The sequence below is a fragment of the Rhinatrema bivittatum genome, chromosome 5 (genome assembly GCF_901001135.1).
Source record: "Rhinatrema bivittatum chromosome 5, aRhiBiv1.1, whole genome shotgun sequence".
Taxonomy (NCBI): domain Eukaryota; kingdom Metazoa; phylum Chordata; class Amphibia; order Gymnophiona; family Rhinatrematidae; genus Rhinatrema; species Rhinatrema bivittatum.
Window position 1 is genome coordinate 214,700,507 of NC_042619.1, and position 19,867 is coordinate 214,720,373.

General features: G+C 43.2%; 1 protein-coding gene across 4 annotated transcripts in view; it reads right to left on the minus strand.

The window, feature by feature from the left end:
* DDX3X (DEAD-box helicase 3 X-linked) overlaps window positions 1-19,867 on the minus strand; it is a 293,692-nt gene that overhangs the window by 211,800 nt on the left and 62,025 nt on the right. The gene's annotated exons all lie outside the window — the stretch shown is intronic.

A 19,867-nucleotide genomic window follows, 5' to 3' on the forward strand; every position in this document is an offset into this window, starting at 1 on the left:
ATCTTCCAGTCTTGGGCTTGTGATTTGACAACTGAATACATTTTGTATCTGCAAATTTGATAACCTCACCTACTGTATTCCTTTCCAGATCATTTATAAATATATTAAAAAGCACCGGTCCAAGTACAGATCCCTGAGGCACTCCACTGTTTACCCTTTTCTAGTGAGAAAATTGACCATTTAATCCTACTGTTTCCCCATTTTTTAACCAGTTTGTAATCCATGAAAGGACAACACCTCCCATCCCATGACTTTTTAGTTCTCTTAGAAGCCTCTCAGGAGGGACTTTGTCAAACACCTTCTGAAAATCCAAATACACTACATCTACCGGTTCACCTTTATCCACATGTTTATTTATTTTATTTAAAGATTTTTTATATACCGGGGCACGTTAGAAACATCACCTCTGTTATTATTTATTAACCCCCTTCAAGAAAAATGAAGCAGATGTTAGGCAAGACTTCCCCTTGAGTAAATCCATGTTGACTGTTCCATTAAATCATGTCTTTCTATATGCTCTACAATTTTGATCTTTAGAATAGTTTCCACTATTTTTCCTGGCACTGAAGTCAGGCTCACTGGTCTATAGTTTCCAGATCACCTCTGAGCCCTTTTTAAAAATATTGGGGTTATATCAGCCACCCTCCAGGTACAATGGATGATTTTAATGATAGGTTACAAATTTTAACAGATCAGAAATTTCATTTTTTAGTTCCTTCAGTTCCCTAGGATGCATACGATCTAGTCCAGGTGATTTGCTACTCTTTAGGTTGTCAATCTAGCCTACTACATCTTCCAGGTTCGCAGTGATTTGGTTCAGTTAGTCTGACTCATCACCCTTGAAAACAATCTCCGGAACTGGTATCTCCCCAATATCCTCATTAGTAAGCATAGAAGCAAAGAATTAATTTAGTCTTTCTGCAATGTTATCTTACCTAAGAGCCTCTTTAACTACTCTGTCGTCTAACAGTCCAATGGACTCCCTTCATAGATTTCTTGCTTCAGATATATTTTAAAAAGTTGAGTTTTTATTTAAATTCTTTTAAATATACCGATGCTCAAGACCAGGTCTAATTGTACCGGTTTACAATAAACTAGGGGGAACCAGTTAACAGAGCAAACAAAAGTTACATTATAACAGGGAACGTGGAACTAGGCTGTTAGAGAAAAAAAGATAGGTTAAACAAATTCTAACTGGAGAGAAGGGCAAAAGCAGGAGAGGGTGCTTACAGGATAAGAATTATGTACAAATTTACATAGTGTATATGAATTAAGCAAGTCTAACAATTAGTCTAACAGTTCCTTTGAGTTGCGGAAATGGACGCATCCGTGGGGTATGAGACTGTGTGGGTGACCCTGAGGCTTTTCAGGGGTATGCTTGGGCAAACAGCCAAGTTTTTAATTTTTTTTCTGAACGTGATATGGCAATGTTCCTGGCAGAGATCTGGCGGGAGGGAGTTCCAGTGATGCGGACCAGCAATTGATAGTGCTCGTTTTTCAATAGAGTTGTGAAAAACAGATTTTTGGGGGAACCTGGAGGGAATCTCTATATGCAGATCTGGTGGGTCTTGCAGAGGAATGTGGTTTGAGGGGATATGGTAAGTTGGAGCGAGGATTCTTGAAATAAGGTTTTGTGGATAATAGTAAGTGTCTTGAAGAGAATTCTGTAGCGAATGGGTAGCCAGTGAAGTATTTTTAGAATCGGGGTGATGTGGTCCATGCGGCAGGAGTTTGTGAGGATCCTGGCTGCGGCGTTTTGCAGCATTTGAAGAGGTTTGGTAGAAGAGGCCGGGAGACCAAGTAACAGCGCATTACAATAGTCTATCTTTGAGAATAGTATGGCTTGAAGGACCGAACGGTAGTCATGAAAGTGAAGGAGAGGTCTTAGCTGTTTTAATACCTGTAGTTTGTCTCTATACCCAACTTCATTTCAAATTCTCTCTTCGCCTGTCTTATCAATGTTTTACACTCAACTAGACAATGCTTATGTTTTATCCTATTTTCTTCAAATGGATCCTTCTTCCAATTTTTGAAGGATTTTTTGGCTAAAATAGCCTCTCCTCACCTTTTTACCATGCCGGTAATCGTTTTGCCTTTCTTCATGCATGGAATACATCTGGACTGCCCGCCTAGGATTCTATTTTTAAACAATGTCCATGCCTGTTGAACACAACTTTGCAGCTGCACCTTTCAGTTTTTTTCTAACTATTTTCCTCATTTTATCAAAGTTTCCCTTTTGAAAATTTACTGTTAGAACTTAGACCCCCTTCCAGTTAGTTTAAATTTGATCATGTTATGATCACTATTGCCAAGTGGCCCCACCACTGCTACCTCACCAAATCCTGCATGCCACTAAGAATTTAATCTAAAATAGCTCTCTCGGTTCCTGAACCAATTGCTCCATGAAGCAGTCATTTATTACATCCAGGACCTTTATGTCTCTAGCGAGCCCTGATGTTACGTTTACCCACTCAATATTAGGGTAACTGAAATCTCCATTATTGCACTGCCAAATTGGTTAGCTTCCCTGATCTCTTAGCATTTCATTATCTGTCTGACCATTTTGTCCAGGTGGATGGTAATATACCCCTATCACTATACTCTTACCCAACACACATGGGATTTCTACCCATATAGATTGAGCATTTAGTCTCTTGTATAATCTTTATCCTATTGGACTCTACAACCCCCCCCCCCCCCCCAGAACATAGAGTGCCACACCCCCACTAAGTTGATCCTCCCCATCATTGCGATATAATTTGTACCCTGATATAGCACTCTCCCATCTTACTTCTTAGACTTCCGGCATTTCAAAGTGTGTTCTTTGTATTAACAACTTGCTTTTCAGTTTAGGGATAATTTGGAAATCTTTAGCTCAGGTGATTTTTTACATATAGGCACATGGACTATGTTTTCTTTTATTGGAACCTCTATTGGGATTTCCTAACTGTTTCATTAGTATCCTTAAGATACATTTCTCCAAGCTATGCACTGCTGAGTGACTGCTTTCCTCCTTGTTCTAGTTTAAAAACTGCTCCTTTTTAAAAAGTTAGTGCCAGCAGCATGGTTCCACTCTGGTGAAGGTGGAGCTCATCCTTTTGGAAAATAATTTTCCAGGTAGCTCGGAGTATGGTATATTCAGAGATTAGAAGGAAAAAGGGACTTTGTTTAGGGCACCTAACTCATGAAGAATGCAAGAATATATGCTAATTCCAAAAACAGAGAACCGGGATAGTCTCAATAAGAGCTCCTATACTTATTTACAAGCAAGACACTACTGCTTATTGTTAGCAAAGGATAGAGATACTATGTCTACAGATAGAAGTTTTTAGAAACTACCCAGGTTTTATAAGGTGGGAATTTGGATGGCACACTAACAAAACTATACTGGATACCAATCTCTAAACTGGCCCAAACATGGGGCATAGATTTGAGTATATCACTTGATATTTATGATATGATAGCCACTTTCTGCACTGTAGAGATATATTCAGCCAGCAAACTTGAGATATTCAGTTTAAGACCCTTCAGCATTTATATATCACATAAGTTGCCATAGTAGGTCCGACCAAGGGTCCATCAAGCCCAGTACTGTGTCCAACAGTGGCTAACCAAGTCACAAGTACCCAAATAACCAAACAAATGAATAGATCCCAAGCTACTAATCCTTGTTAACAGTTTGTGGACTTCTGCTCTAGGAATTTATCCAAACCTCTTAAACCCAGTTACACTTACTGCCGTAACCACATCCTCTGGCAATGAATTCCGGAACTTATAATTCACTCACTACATAATTTGTTTTAAATGAGCTACTTGCTAACTTCATGGAGTGCCCCCAAGTCCTTGTATTACCTGAAAGAGTAAATACCAACTGAAGGTAGAGAGAGAGGTAGGCACCCCAAGGACCACAGCAGTCTCCCCAGTAGGTCCCTTCTGCAACACATACTTGCTGCATGACCTCTCTCAGCAACTCTGAAGCATAGCTTGCTGAATGGAGGTATCCCAAACTAAATCTAAAGCCCCCCCAAAAAAAGCTAGGATCAGAAGGGCCTAAAGTCTGAACTACCTCTGGCTACAGTGGAGGATAACATGATGCAGATTCCCACCATATCAGATTCCCATACAGTAATGGCTGCTGCATCTGCCTGCAGCCATCATAGAAATTCCCATGGCCAAAGCAGCATTGCATGAGGGGCAGAAGCCTGACACCAGCTATGTGGACTCCACATCTTGAGCTTGGATATTCTCGTGCTGCTGTCCACCTAAGTTGGAAGCTGCTCTAAAGCCAAAAACAAGCCACCCCCATTCCAAGTGACTGAGATCAGAGTTGACTGGAAGCTTTGTAAGGCCTCTCCCTAGGAAGGAGGAAGATAGATCTTGATGGAAGGCTCATGCCCTTCAACCTGAGGCTACAGACAGCAAACCCCTGGGAGCTCAGACACTGCTTGCTCTACTTGGAGGCAAGGCTGATCCGTAGACAAGATCCTGGGAAGGAATAACCCTGCGACAACCAGAGAAGGCCTGAGCCCACCTTGGAGCCTAAAATCCTATTGTACCATCTGCTGAGAGAGATTACTGGTAATCTTACTATGCTGCACTATCACCAGCAGTGTCATCACTGGTACAAGTTGTGTACAGTCTTCATCTGACAGGATGGCATAAGTCCATACATATGAACTGGTATATCAGGATAAGGGACAATTGTTTTACATCAATTTTAAGGACTAAGTATTTGGCTCAAGAGTAGGTTTTAAAAATGTGTGTTGCAATAGACTAGTTTGACTGCAGATCTTGTGGCTGTATGCTTACTAGGATGTAGGTGCAATGAAACTGGTCTATGGATTTGTTTATAATGGAGTTCTTAAGTTACACATGGGTAAAAAAAATCCAAATTCTGTGCTGAACCATGATATCACAGGTAGATAGACTTATTTACACTTTGGAATAATAGGACTAGGGGACATTCCAAGAAGTTAGCAAGTAGCACATTTAAGACTAATCGGAAAAAATGTTTTTTCACTCAACGCACAATAAAGCTCTGGAATTTGTTGCCAGAGGATGTGGTTAGTGCAGTTAGTGTAGCTGGGTTCAAAAAAGGTTTGGATAAGTCCATTAATGGCTATTAATCAATTATACTTAGGGAATAGCCACTGCTATTAATTGCATCAGTAGCATGGGTTCTTTAGTGTTTGGGTAATTGCCAGGTTCTTGTAGCCTGGTTTTGGCCTCTGTTGGAAACAGGATGCTGGGCTTGATGGACCCTTGGTCTGACCCAGCATGGCAATTTATGTTCTTAGGAGTGACACTAATTTGAAAAGTTGGTTATAGAGGCAAAACTCAAAAACTATATCCAAAGCAGGAAGCTTGCAAGATAATCTAGGGGTTACAAGGGCACTTAACCTTACCTATTATGAAAAGACTAAATGAATTCTTTGCTTCAGTGTTTAGTGAGGAGGATGTTGGGAGATACCTGTTTGAGGTTAAGGGTGAAGATCCAGATGAACTGACCCAAATCACAGTAAACCAGGAAGATTTAGTAGGACAAACTGGAGTGTATTAAATTACCTGGACCAGATAATATAAATCCCAGGGTTCTGAAAGGACTCAAATGAAATTTCAGACCTATTACAAGTAACCTATCATTAAAATCATCTGTTGTACCTGAATAGGTGGCCAATGTAACCAGATATATAAATAGGGCTCCAGAGGTGATCTGGGAAGCTATAGACGGCTAAGTCTGGACTTCAGTGCCAGGGAAAGTTGTGGAAACCATTGTAAAGAATAAAGTCACAGAACATAGCTGTTCTGGAATATTTGTCCAAACTGAATAAGTAATGTACCGAAGTCTCCTTGTGTATGTCTGAAAATTTTCATTTGCTAACTTCTTCAGTATCTAGATATCAAAGAAGGTTCCTGCAAAAGGCTTTTCTACTAGTGAAAAATAGATTCTGGAACATTGGACAGTAGCAGAAAGCCCATCCTTGATTCACTGGAAGTTAAAATTGCACAAAATGGGGAGGAAGTGACGTCATCCCGGGGCGATGGCAGCTTGATTGCCTAGCTCGCAGTAGCAGAAAAGGGAAACAGCATGCAAACTTTGTAAAACGGCACCCCGTAGGACAAAACGAGCAGGATATGCAGGGGGAAATGCCGGGCTTTGAGCCGCAGAAATCGCAGGCAGAAAGAGACAGCCGGCAGTGAGTACGGGGCGGAGGAGGAGGGAGCCCCACGGGAGACAAAAATTCTCAATATGGAGGTGGAACACGTGGTGGGGTCCGGGATCGCGGCGACTCACTTCCCTAGCGCCCCCAAACAGACATAGCACCTGCAGCATAACAGTACCCCGAAGATTACGACGTGCAGGGAGGATTTTCTCCTGACGAAATCGGCAGCCGGCAGGGAAAGAGAGGCGGTGGAGGAGTGAGCTCAGCGGGCCGAGAAGGTAGCCAAAATGGCATGGGACCACGAGGCAGGGCCCAGGGAAGCGGCGAAAAAATACCCCAAAGATCCCAGAGGCCCCGAAGTGCAGTGATAACAGTGGGGAAGCAATAATTTGGAATCTGGGACAGTTTTCATAGCTGGGTCTGAGCTGAACTGGAGAGGGTGCGAGCCGGTTTGAATGAGAACCCCCCGGGGAGTGGCAGCAGGCAGAGCGACCCTGAATGCAAGATCCTGAGACTGCGGCTGTGGCGTAAAGGGGCCTTGAGGCTGGGGCAGATCTGAACAGCAAAGGAACAGTGAATGGCAGCCCGCAGGAAAATAATAGACTTGTCAGCATTTGCCTACAGTGAATCCATGGAGGGGGAGAAAGGAGCCCCGAGGGGGGACGAAGTGGATAATGTGGCAGCCAAGCAAGCTGATACCAGTGGGTCCCACCTGGGTACACATACTGAGAACAGCCCCACTAAGCAGGAACTGCAGACATGGTTGCAAGATATGAAACAGGAAATTATACAGACACTGAAACTGGAAATAAAGGAAAACATGGGGGCGCTTTGGGTGGAGGTAGAAGAGCTTGGAGAACGCGTACATGTGGTGGAGCAGAGTGTGGATGAGCAGGCCACTACCCTCCATGTCCTGGAGTTGTGAATATGTTATGGGGATCGCAAGTTGGCTGTGGGTTGAGGTACCCATGGTATATAGTGGAATGGTCCGGCATTTCAGGTTTAAACTGTTAAGTGATAAGGGTTGACTGTGTTAGTGGTTACACTGGGGGTGTTTTATGATGTTTTATTGCCTAATACATGCAAATGTTCAGATTATGTTATGGTGCTACACGGGATGGGATCATTCCTCCTATGGTTTGGGTGAGGATGGGTTCCTCACGGATGGTGGAAGGGGTTGGGGGGGATGGGGGGGTACATTCTTCTGGTGCACAGGAAACAAGGGGGATGGGAGTACTTTTCAATTTATAAGTACAGGACTAATAGAGGGAGGTCAGACTGGCTAAATTGACTATAGTGTCTTTGAATGTGAAAGGGCTGAATCACCCAAGGAAGAGGCAACTGTAATTTAAGGATGCCAAAGCGCATAAGGCGCAGATATATTTTATACAAGAAACTCATCTGCTGAAGCGGGACGAGCGGTTATTGAGAGATGCTGCATATCCACATGTTTTTCTGGCTTCTAATTGTGAGGCGAGGAAGACATGGAGTGGGAATAATGCTGGGTAAAGAACTGAGGGTCGAGATTTTGGATACTAGAAAGGACCGACAGGGCAGGTATATAGCTCTAGTGTTAAAGACTGATAATGTTTTGATGACCCTCATTAACGTATATGCCCCTAATCAAAACCAAGGGATGTTTTTTATACAGCTGGAGCAATCACTTAGTGACTTTATTCAGGGCTCAGTGCTAGTTGGTAGGGATTTCAATACCACTCTGAGCCCTATTATGGATCACAGTGCTGGGTGAGGTGGAGGTAAAGGGCACAGAGAAAGGCTAAAAATTCTGATGGAGCACTGGGGGCTCAGATATTTGGAGACAACGACATCCCAAGGATAGGGATTATACCTTTTTCTCTAGAGTGCACGGGGTTTACTCCCGCATAGATATGTGGCTGGGTAGTAAGAAATGGGTGGTAGATTGTGTAGAGTCGCAGATTGGCCAGATTGTCTGGTCAGATCATGCCCCAATATACGGGACCTTTCGATTGACGCAGGAAGAAAGGGGGATGAAATATTGGAGGCTCAAAGATAAGCTCCTTACGGATGTGAAAATCTACGAGTCTCTGCGACTAGACATTGAAGACTATTTTGAGAGAAATAATAACGGGGAAGTCCCTTCCCAGACGGTTTGGGACTGCTTTAAAGCTGTAATTCGGGGGCGCCTGATAGCCAGGGAAGCAGCGAAGCTGCGAGAAGTGAGGCATTATAAGCAGGAGCTGACAAAGGTCATTGGGACTTTGGAAATGGAACATAAGAGAGTAGGGGGATGGCGGGTCTTCCGAGAGTTAGATCAGAAACGTAATGAATGTTGGATGGGGAGATCTTGGATAAGCTGGACAATAGAAGAGGGATCCACTTCCTGGAGGGTAATAAGCCGGGTAAATGGCTAGCAGGGCAACTGAAACAAATAGCACAAAGTACCATCCTCAAAGTAAAGGCCCATAATGGTAGCATTCTCATGGAAAATACGGGAATAAGGAATCTGTTTGCCCAATTTTAATCGGCAGTTATATACGGAAGAGTTAGCTGTGGCTGCAGAACAAATAGATGACTACTTGGGGAAGATTACTCTACCCAGTTTAGAGGAGCACCAAGTCCGAATTTTGGATATGCCAATTACTAGGGGGGAAGATTTCTGATGCTATTACTAGTTTAAAAATACACAAGGCCCCTGGGTTGGACGGATTTACCAGGCTGTTTTATAAAAAAATATAAGGATCTGCTTGTCCCACAATTGCAAAAGGTGTATAATCTACTTGAGACTTCGGCTCTCCTGGAAACCATGAGCCTGGCGGGGATCACGGTGTTGCCCAAGCCGGGCAAGGATAAAACGCTGTGTGGCTCTTATAGACCGATATCCCTACTTAATATAGACTTAAAAATATTAGCTAAAGTGCTGGCTAGACGATTAAATATGGTATTACCTTCCCTTATACAGCCCGATCAATCTGGGTTCATACAGGGCCGGCAAGCGGGGGATGTTTGAAAAGTAGTGAATTTGATGTGGGCCGCACAGAAACAAGGGGTACCCTTGGTCTTAATGGCGGTGGTTGCGGAAAAGGCCTTCGACCGGGTGCACTGGGGGTTTTTGTTTGGGGTTCTGCGTAAGGTGGGCTTAGATTATAATTTTCAACAATGGGTTAGAGCAATGTATACCCACCCCAAGGCCTGTGCCAAAGTGAATGGCTATTGGTTATAACTTTTAATGCTATATTCCCCATTATATCCCCCCCCCCCCTAAATTACTCTTAACTTGTTATATTTGTTCGATGTAAAGCGCTACTCCAGGCGTCTGTTTGCGTTACACTGTGAACAGATGTGATATCTTTGATGAATGTCTGTATATAAAAAAATTTTAAATAAAATAAATAATTATTCAGAGGCGTTTGCGTTGGGGAGGGGTACCAGACAGGGGTGCCCCTTATCCCCTCTGTTATTTGCTCTATTTATGGAACCATTGGCTGCTATTATATGCCAAAATGGGGATATAAGCGGATTGGACATAGGGGGAGATTGTTCTAAAAGTCACACTGCTCGCAGATGATCTCCTGTTTTCAGTGGCCCACTCTCAGAGTACCCTATCGATTTTAGTTCAAGAATTGGACAGATTTAGTGGGATGTCTGGATTCAAAGTTAATATGACCAAAACCGAGATTTTGAATGTAACACTGCCAGCAGAGCAGATCCCGGCGTTACAGGCTAAATTTCCCTTCAAATGGGCTACGAAGGGAATAAAATATCTAGGGATCACACTGTCTGCAAATTGGAAGCAGTTTAATCTTAATTATGTTCCCTTGATGATGCAAATGACTAGGGATCTGGATATATGGTTTCCCTATAGGCTGTCATGGGTGGGGAGAGTGGCAGTGATTAAAATGAATATACTACCCAGATGGTTGTACCTTTTTCAATTGCTGCCGATAGAGGTCCCCTCGAAATTCTTACGGTCTCTGCAAACCAAGGTGTTCCATTTTATATGGAGAAGGCCACTGCGAATAGCGAGGAGGGTGTTGTATCATCCTAGAGAGGAAGGATGACTAGCGGTTCCCAATTTTATTAAGTATTATCAAGCGGCACAGCTCCGGGTCATACTGGAATGTGCTGCAGGGCGATGTCTAAAAATATGGGCTCAATTTGAGCAAAGCCTGGGGGGGGGGGGCATGCCCCTACATACGAGGGTGTGGGGGCTCCCAATGAAAGGGCACCCTAAAGAGGTAGAAAATCCCTTTACGCAGGCAACGTTAAAAATTTGGAGTCAATGCCGGGGGAGGCTGACGGAGAAAGAGGTGGTGACTCCACTATTACCTATTGGGCTGTATCAGCAACGATGTGTGGTCTTTGAAGGGGGGGTTGGTCTGGATAGGTGGGGGATTTTGCGATATGGACAATTGTTTCAGGACTCTCGCATAAACTCCTTTGAGGACTTACAAGGTAAACACGACCTCCCCAGAGGGGAGTATTACCGCTACCTCCAGATACATTGTCTTCAGGACCCTTATATCAGAGTGAATGTAAGCAGGCAATGTTTGGCGTTTGAAAGCTTGTGTAGTACAAGGGAAGAATTAAAGGGGACTATTTCAGATATCTACGTTTGGTTATCTGAAAAAGACCTAACCCGCCATCGTTTTCAGCAGGCCTGGGAAAAGGACTTAAATTTGAATTGGACTACTTGCTTTCTTCAAGCATCAAGAGGGACTAACTACAAAGTATTGGCGAGGTGGTACCTGACACCGGCCAAGTTGCACAAAATGTACCCGGCACAAGCTGAAAAGTGTTGGAGGAACTGTACGCAACAGGGGACACTTACACATTTGGTGGGGATGCCCCAATATATCGTTTTGGCAATGGATCCGGCAGGCGCTCACACAGATGCTACATATTCCGGTGTCCTTTGAACCGGCACTCTTCTTGCTATCCGACTTTCCAGAGGCGTGGCAGAGGAGGGTGAGACAGCTGGTGCACCACGTGCTAAGCGCGGCGCGTCAGGAACTGGCGGCCCATTGGAAGCAGGACAGGCCACCGGCTGCGGAGTCAGTTATACAGCAGCTATGGATTATGCACTCGTGGCTATATCTAAGGGCCACACAACAGGATACCGTGGCAAAGCATGTCCTAATTTGGGAGCCCTTTTTACATTGGTATAATGCGCTTTGAGAAACAGGAGAGCATTGGGGCAGCGCAAGGTCTCATGGGGACGGAGGTCCGGAGCGGCTGGTTTATACGGATATGGTGACATTGTGGGGCTCCCTTGGGACACGATGGAGGCAGCCATTCCCAAAACCCCCATCCTTGGAGCACGTATCAGCCAGGGAGACTGTTATAGGTGGGGGGAGGAGTCGGGGGAAAACAGGAAAAGAATGGCAAGACATTGGTTGTAAAAGCTTTATTGTACATTTAATTGTTTTGTATTTGAAGCGAATATGGCTGTTATTGTTCTAGTTGCCAATAAAATATAAATTAAAAAAAGTTTTAAAAAACCCCAAAAAAAAAATTTGCACAAAATGGTAGCTTTTGAACATAACTGCATGCAGAACCTGCTCACAATATGCTTTGTTAATGAGTACATGGAGGGACTCATTGTTACCCACCAAGGCATGGAATATTTTAGCATTAAAATAGTGAACACTTATAATTTTGAATCCATATTGGGATTTAACTTGACTTCTGTCAAAGATCATATTGGACTCCAAACAGTCATAGTACCACCACAGCAAATGCTGAACAGTCCAACTGTGGGTATCCAAATTCATGGACTTTAAAAGGGGGGGGAGGGGTGTATAAATACAAGGACTAAATCAGTGTATGTAACTGATTTCACCTGGAACAATTAGGAGAGCTGGTGCTCAACCCAGAGCGCCTGCTCTCCTGCAATTTTTACAGTATTGGCCTGAATGTTAGGTTCTGTATTAGGAGCTAGCACCCAGGAAAGATCTGGGCATCATAGTTGATTACATTGAAATTGTTGACTGTGTGCTATGGTGGTCAAAAAAAAAGAAAGCAACCAATGTTAGGAATTAGGAAGGAAATGAATAAAAGGATGTCAGTGTCCGATTTGCTCAGTTAAACTGCACTTTGAATACTGTGTGCAATTCTAGCTGCCCTCAAGATAGTTGCACTGTAGAAAGTACAGAAAAGGGCAAACAAAATGAAGGGCATAGAACAGTTCTCCTATGAGGAAAGGCTAAGAGGTTAGGGCTGTTCAGCTTGGAGAAGAAACGGCTGAGGGGGGGATAGGATAGTCCTCTAACAGAAATGTGAATTTACTCTTTCAGATAATGCAAGGACTAGAGGCACTCCATGAAGTTAACATTAAAATAAATCTGAGAATATTCATTCTATGCAGTTAAGCTCTGGAATTCATTGCCAGAAGATATGGTCAAGGCAGCTAGTATAGCCAGGTTTTAAAAGTTTTGGATAAGATCTTGGAGAAGTCCATAAACTGCTATCAATAGGGAATAGCCAACATTTGATGCCAGCATTAGTAGCATGGGATCTATTTAATGTTTGGATACTTGGCAGGTACCTTTTGACTTGAACTGGCCACTCACTGTTAGAGGCAGGAAAACTGGGTTTGATGGACCTTGGTTTGACCCGGTATGGTATAGCTTATGTTCTTATGTACTAAAGAATTTAAGAATATACTGTGGAAGGAAAGAACCCTGACAAAAGTTTAACCGATGTTTACTAATATTTCAGGAAAAAAAAAGAATGCCTTATATTCCTAGTTTGTATATTGATCACTGCAGTTGAGTGTTTTCAATAGATACTAGCTTACGACAGCATGTGTGGAATTGGTCTTAGGACTAAACTATGCAACCTTCTTTCCTATAACATCCTGCTAGCTTGTTAGGTTACTGTTTATGCTTTCCCACACAGAATTTTGCTTTACAGTTAAGGGTGGAACCAGATGTGACAATATGTTTAGAAAAACCTTAGCACCAGCCAAGAGCCAGCAAAGTTCTTGGTGCTGCTATTTTAGTTTGGAATTTTGCATCTATTTTCTAAAGTCTAGGTATCAGGTAACAAATTTTAGGCACCCACATGACCTGTTACCAGGATTTTTCCAGCCCTGCACTAAACCATGCTAGATGCTCCCCACATGCAACACACAAGTCTACACTTCTTGTGCCACTGCTCTTATGGGAGACCATTAATGCAGAGGCTTCTCTGGTATTGTACTGATAATACCCACCAAGGTTGGATTTTCAGGACACATGAAAGCAGTAAAGATTAGTCTAGTCTAATTCATAAGGCTAATATGTCCAGCAAGATTAACCTAGCTAATATAGATAACCCTAAATAAGTTAAGTGAGCATACCTGTTAACTACCATTGAAGTTTTACAAGCATGTGAGAAGTCTGAGTTACCAAAACCTAAAACCAAAGTTACTAAAATCGCTATGACTAAAAATCAAAACAGATTTCAGCTCAAGACTAGTGTTTCTGTAAGCTGAAAGTTGTATATGTTTGGTGAATCAGAGATCCTAAGTTTGTTTTTTGTACTTAAACTGATTACATCCAGGTACTGTACATTTCTATAGCCCCAAAGGGCTTACAATCCTAGGCAATTGAGGATAAAAAAAGTTTGCTTACCATAAAATTTTCCATAGATTGCAGGATTTAGACATGATCTTGGGAGACAACAATCATTGAACAGAACTCTCCAAGCTAGTAGAGCTTTCTGAGTATGTGCCAGAGTTCCCATGTGGGCATTTCCTCAGTCTGCTCCAAAATAGTCATGAGAACAGTCTGCCATCCAGGAAGGAGGGCAGGCATCTCATATCTAGTTCATCCTGCTATCCATAGAAAAAAAGGTTTACGGTAAGCAAACTTGCTGCCCCCTCCGCAATAGATAAGCAGGGCTAACAGATTATCTGTGGTGAATCTAGAGCTGAGGGTTACTGTAGTTTTGATAAACAATCTAGACTCCACCATGGATTACAGACTTTGTATGAAATGATGCAACACTGCTTGTCCTACTGCATTATCCACAGGAGCCCAGGCATCCAAGTAGTAGGAAGTGAATGTGTACACTGATAACCAGGTAGCTGCTTTACATGTCCTCAACGAACTCCTTTGACATATGCAATGGAGGAAGTTGGTGATCATGATTAGTGAGATCAAGTTCAGCTACTGCACAGCAGTATTGAGTAAAGCTCATAATTCAATTGGAAAGTGTTTTTAGTCACAGCTGTTCCAAGTCTGTTAGGACTGTATGAGACAGTTGTGATACTCTGTGGGGGTGCATACAGTGCTTAAGCTAGGAGCTCTTGCAGTCCAACATATGCAATTTCTCACCCTCATGAGCATGATGTTTGGAAAAAAGGGAATATTGACAGATTTAAATGGAATGCAGATACTATATTTGGCAAAATTTAGGATGCATTTGGAGTACCATGAAAGAACTGCATGTTACATAGGTAATAAACCAATGCCTGCACCTCACTGACTCAACAAGTAGAAGTAACTGTTATCAGAAAGAGAACTTTCCAGGTTAAGTATTTAGAGGTGCAGTTTCTAAGGGCTTGAACTGAGCTCACATCAGGTGGGTCAGGACTACATTACTATCCCACAGCACTGGCAGTTATCAAACTGGCAAGGGTAGCTGTAACAAACTAGTCATAAAACAGACTATAGGACACAGAACTATGTAATCTGTTTTCTGGAGAATAAGCTGCAGAGGCAATGATGCTACAGTAAGTCCTGATTGTGAAAGGAAGTGAAGATAGGACATGAGGTATCTTGGTTTGCAGCTGAATTAGTCAGGTTGTGCAAAAAAGTTTTGAGTAGTATTGCCATTTGAATAATTGCATCCCGATTACTTTCTTGCTGACAGAAGCACATTTAGAATCTGATCTGGTCAAGACCATTAAGATAAGACTGGAGCACACAAAACATTCATACTGTCAAATTGAGGGCTGGTAGAGATGATCAGTCTTCTGGGATTGGCAAGAAGGATCTTATCACAGATGATCTGGCAGTCTCGTGGTGAAAACAGTCACTTACCTGTAGCAGGATGTTAGTCCTCACACATGGGCACACCCTATACCACCTGTCCACACAGGGTACCTCTTCAATCTTGTAAGAATTACAATTAAAAAAAACACTGTAGGGCTGCATGCAGGTTTCATGAGGACTAACATCCTGCTGTCCTCAGAACAGCAGTTACAGGTAAGCAACTCTGCTATGCGGACAAGCACGATGGTATTCCTCACACATAGGTGAATTCTTAACTACAGGCTGCTCCCCAAAAGAAAAAGGAAACCAGACACCAACTGGCACATCACTGGTGCTTTTGGTAAGAGGAGACAACAGCCTGAACCCAAATAGGTCCTAAGTTGGGAGAGTTGAGTTCTGCACAAACATGTTCCAGAAGAGTGGCTGAACCTGTCATGTTGGTCATATGTATCCAGACAGTAGTGGGATATGAATGTGTAGAGAATGCCACATTGCAGTTCCTCCTCCATAGGAATTGCTTGCAAGTGGGCCACCGATGCTGCCATGACAGAATGAACCTTGACATGATCCCCAGAATGCAGTTCCGCTGGGCATGACAGGAGATGCAATATGCTAGCCAACTGGATATTGTTTGGCAACAGCAATGCCCAACTTATTCCTATCAAAAGAAATAAAAGTTGGGTGGACATTCTCTGGGCTTCTGTCCATGTGAGGTAGGACAAGGCTCACTTACACTAAAACTATGCAGTGCTGGTTCACCTTGGTGCAAACAGGGCCTGGGAAAGAATATTGGCAAGACAACTAACTGGTTAAGATGGAAATCACCATCTTAGACAAGATCTTAGGCTTCTGTCATGAGGGTACTTAGTATAAGGGGGGTAAGCCACTAAGGCCTGGAACTCAATCCTGCACACTGAAGTGAGCCAAAGATATGACCATCCAGGTCAGGTACTTCAGGTCACAGATGCACAGCAGCTCAAAAAGGAGCTTTCATCAGCTGAGCTGACATGTTGAGGTACCAAGATACAGAAGGCCTCAAGAGAAGCTTCAACTGAAGCAGGTCCCACGAAGTGTACAACTATATGCTACACTGATGGGCATACCCTCTACAATGTGGTGTATGTGCCAAATCACATCAAGATGAGCTTATGGAGTTGGTTTTTAAGCCAGCCTCCAATAGGTGTAAAAAGTAGTCAAGCAGTTTGTGTGTGGGCCAGAACGGATACAGGGCCTTCTAATCACACCACACAAAGCCTCCTCCACTTCAGTCCATAGGATTTTCTAGTGGATGGCTTTCTGGAAGCCACCAGGACCTGGAGACATCCTCAGAAAGATCAAGTGGCTGCAAGATTAACTTCAACATACAGGCTGTGCAACAGGGCCTGGAGGATGGGATGCTGCAGCCTGCTCTGATCTGGAGAAGTCCTCAGATTGATCAGCTTCTGGATGGATAACTCACAGGAGTAGAAACCAGACCTATCTCGGCCAGTGAGGGGCTATAAGGATCATAGTCTGTCTTTGCGAAGCTTTAAGAGAATCGGAGGATATGCATACAGTAAGACCCTTGTCCCAATGACCTGGACAGGGAGCAGAGCTGAGGCACCTTCTGGTTGCAAACTGATGTAAGTGTGCTTCCCCAGAAGGGGAAAATCTGATTTGCTACCCACTGGTCCAGGAACCACTCATGGAGTCTGAATGCTCGATTCAGCCTGTGTTATATTCTGTTCTGGCCAGGTACACAGTCCTAAGCACCATCCTGTGAGCTAGTGCCCATGACCAGATCTGGACTGCTTCCTAACAGGAGGTACGATCCCATACCTCCCTGTTTGATATACCACATGGCTACTTGGTTATTGGGCTGCATCAGGACAATTTTGTTGGACAGCCGATCTCTGAAGTCCTATACTGTGTACCTGATTGCTGAAGTGCCAGGAAGTTGATTTGACAAGAACACTCCTCAGCAGACCACAGTCCCTGGGTGCCGAGCTTTCTACATGAGCTCCCCATCCCAGGGTCGATACATCAGTGGTTAGCATAATTTGAGTAGGGAGACTCCAAAAGGAAATCCCTGTTCCAGATTGCAGTATCTGCCACCATGACAAAGTCTGAGACTGGGTGACTGATGCAATCCTAGAGGCGAGTGGCCTGGTGCCACTGAGCTCAGGGTCCATTGCCAAGGGAGTGATATATGACCCAGTCTGATACCTGCTGGCTCTGTTGCACCTGTCACAATGGTTGCCAAAGCAATGACCCTACGTGGATGCAAGGTATAGGCCATGCTCAGTGTGCCTAGACAAAGTTTCTAGTTTTGCACATTGGGCTCCATCTGATGTCATCACCCATCTGTGAGGATTACTATCCTGCTTGTCCTCAGAATTGAACTATGTAACGCATGCCACGATTGTCTCGGCCATTCTGATGCGATCAGAATCATAGTGGCCTGTTCTTGCATGAATTTTTGTATAGTCCTTGCTATAAGTGCTAACTGTGGAAAAACAAATGTGGCCTGTGTTCCATGGAATTAGAAAGGCATCTGAGTTTCATGTAGCAAACTGAGCAGAAGTGATGGCTCCAGACTGTTGGAAATAGCTGGATCCTTCCCCCACACCCCCGACCTGAAATGTTTGCCATTTTTCATGACAGATTACCACCACAGAATTGAGTGGGAGTTGTACTACTCCATATCCCAGTGATTTTGATCTTCATACTCTGGTGTTAGTCACTTTTACAAGACCTGGCGTTTTCCAAATCTTCATGAGGACAATGTCCAATGTGTGTATTGGTAAGGCAGCATGTTCTGCCAGAATGTCCAGGATCTTTAATGTCGAGTCTGGGTCCTTGTGTACTGCTATGGTGAGTGCTGTACCCATCTTCTCTATGGATTTAGAGTTCAAGTCCCCTGGTGGAGAAGAGTGATCTGGTGGTCCCAGAAGCAGCTCAGAATGGATGTCCATGGATGTGCCAGCTGACTCCCTTGCATAATGAGTACTGGACCAATAAGACTGGAGAAAGGAGAGCAGACTTCTGCTGAGCAGATTGAAGCATATGGCAAAAGCTCACTAGATATGGATTTGTTTGTCCTGAAGATGTTAGTGGTGGAGGACCCAGCATCTCTTGTTCAGGCAATAATGGAAAGAGCAAAACTAAGTTGTTCCATCTCTGGTACAAAGGAGGTAAAAAAAAAACTGCCTCTTGAGATTTGAGCTGGTGTCAATGTTGTAGTGTTCTGATACTAACAGATTCACAATCTATTACTGATGGAGAACTGGAGACCAATGTCAGAATGGAAATGAGTGTCTGGAAACTATAGGCAGAGACTGGGCAACCGGCAGGGTTCTGGTGATGGGATGTGTAGTCTGGCCTCTGCTAGTGAAGTGCTGTAGGCTACATACAGTGGTGTAGGTAGCGCGTTTAAGTTTTCCTACACAATTTTCTCTATCATGTACTGACAGAACTAGAAGATATCGCTGTCCTTTAGACTTTGTAGAGCAGGGAGATGAAAGTGAGATGTTAGGACCATCAGAGCCTATATGGAATGTTTCCAGTTCTGTATGCATCAATTCAGCAACTTGCCTTGTAGTTTGATTTGACAGATTTATGGTAAATCAATTCAGCTTTTCTTTTGCAGAGTCTTCAGTGCAATATGCAATGACTTTGGTGCATCTTGTGCTGGTTGATGCGATGCAGGCTGCTTTGCTATTTTAGTTGATGCAGGAATTTGTTACTGGGACTTAATATGTTCTGTGCATTAACTGCTTTGAAGGCCCAGGCACATCTTTTCCAGCCAATTTTTCAATGTTTTGTCAGCACTGGGGCAGATTGCACTAAGTGCCTCAAGAGTCCCAATGCTTTGCCTTACATGCATTCTGACCAGTTCCATAAATCATGGCCATTTTGGGTTCTATGCTTTTTGAGACATCCCATCTGGGTCACCCTGGTGGAAGTAACTCCAAAAGATCTGCTCTAGCTACTCTGAGTAAGGAGAATGGTTGCTTCTAGAACTGGATCTACTCTTATTGCTGGATCTTAAACTAGCTATATTTGCTGCTCTCAACATTTGGGACATCTGTCTACACACCAGACCATTTGGTTATGTTCTGGCCCCAAGCAGAGAACGTAAGTCATGTTCATTTGTCTTGGACATTATCTGGTCACATTATGCAGGATTTTAAGCCATTGGTGGTTTTCTTCAAGGTCGTTCTGGAAAATTCTGTGAAGTTTCTTCAACCAATTTTTTTCTGTTAAAGGCTGTAATTGGCACTGAAGAGTGCTACTGTGGGTCACTAGAAGGTATAGAGTAAACAAATACTGATTGAAGAAAAAGAGAGATGGAGAAATATGTGCAAAGCATGGACAAAAAAAAAAAAAAAAAAAAAAGATTGGCAATGCTCACATGAAACTCCTGCAAATGCTCAGTAGAGCTCAAAGCTCTACTGGCTTCCCCAGTTCATATCCTGATGCACTAACCACTAGGCTATTCCTATTGTTTCTAAGTTATTATGTAAGAAATAAGAAGCCTATGTCTTATTTGATCTGTAAGCAGATGTGATCTTAGATCAAATGTCTGTATATACACAAACAAATATACTCTGATCTGGGCTTATTGAAAGATGCCAAGTAGCTTGAGAAAATCTAATGGTTAAAACTCAGTATTAATGTATCAAGCTATTATCCAACACTATTCATCATTTATAGGCTGCTTATTTTTCCCCTAACAACTTAAGTAGGATACAACATTTCACA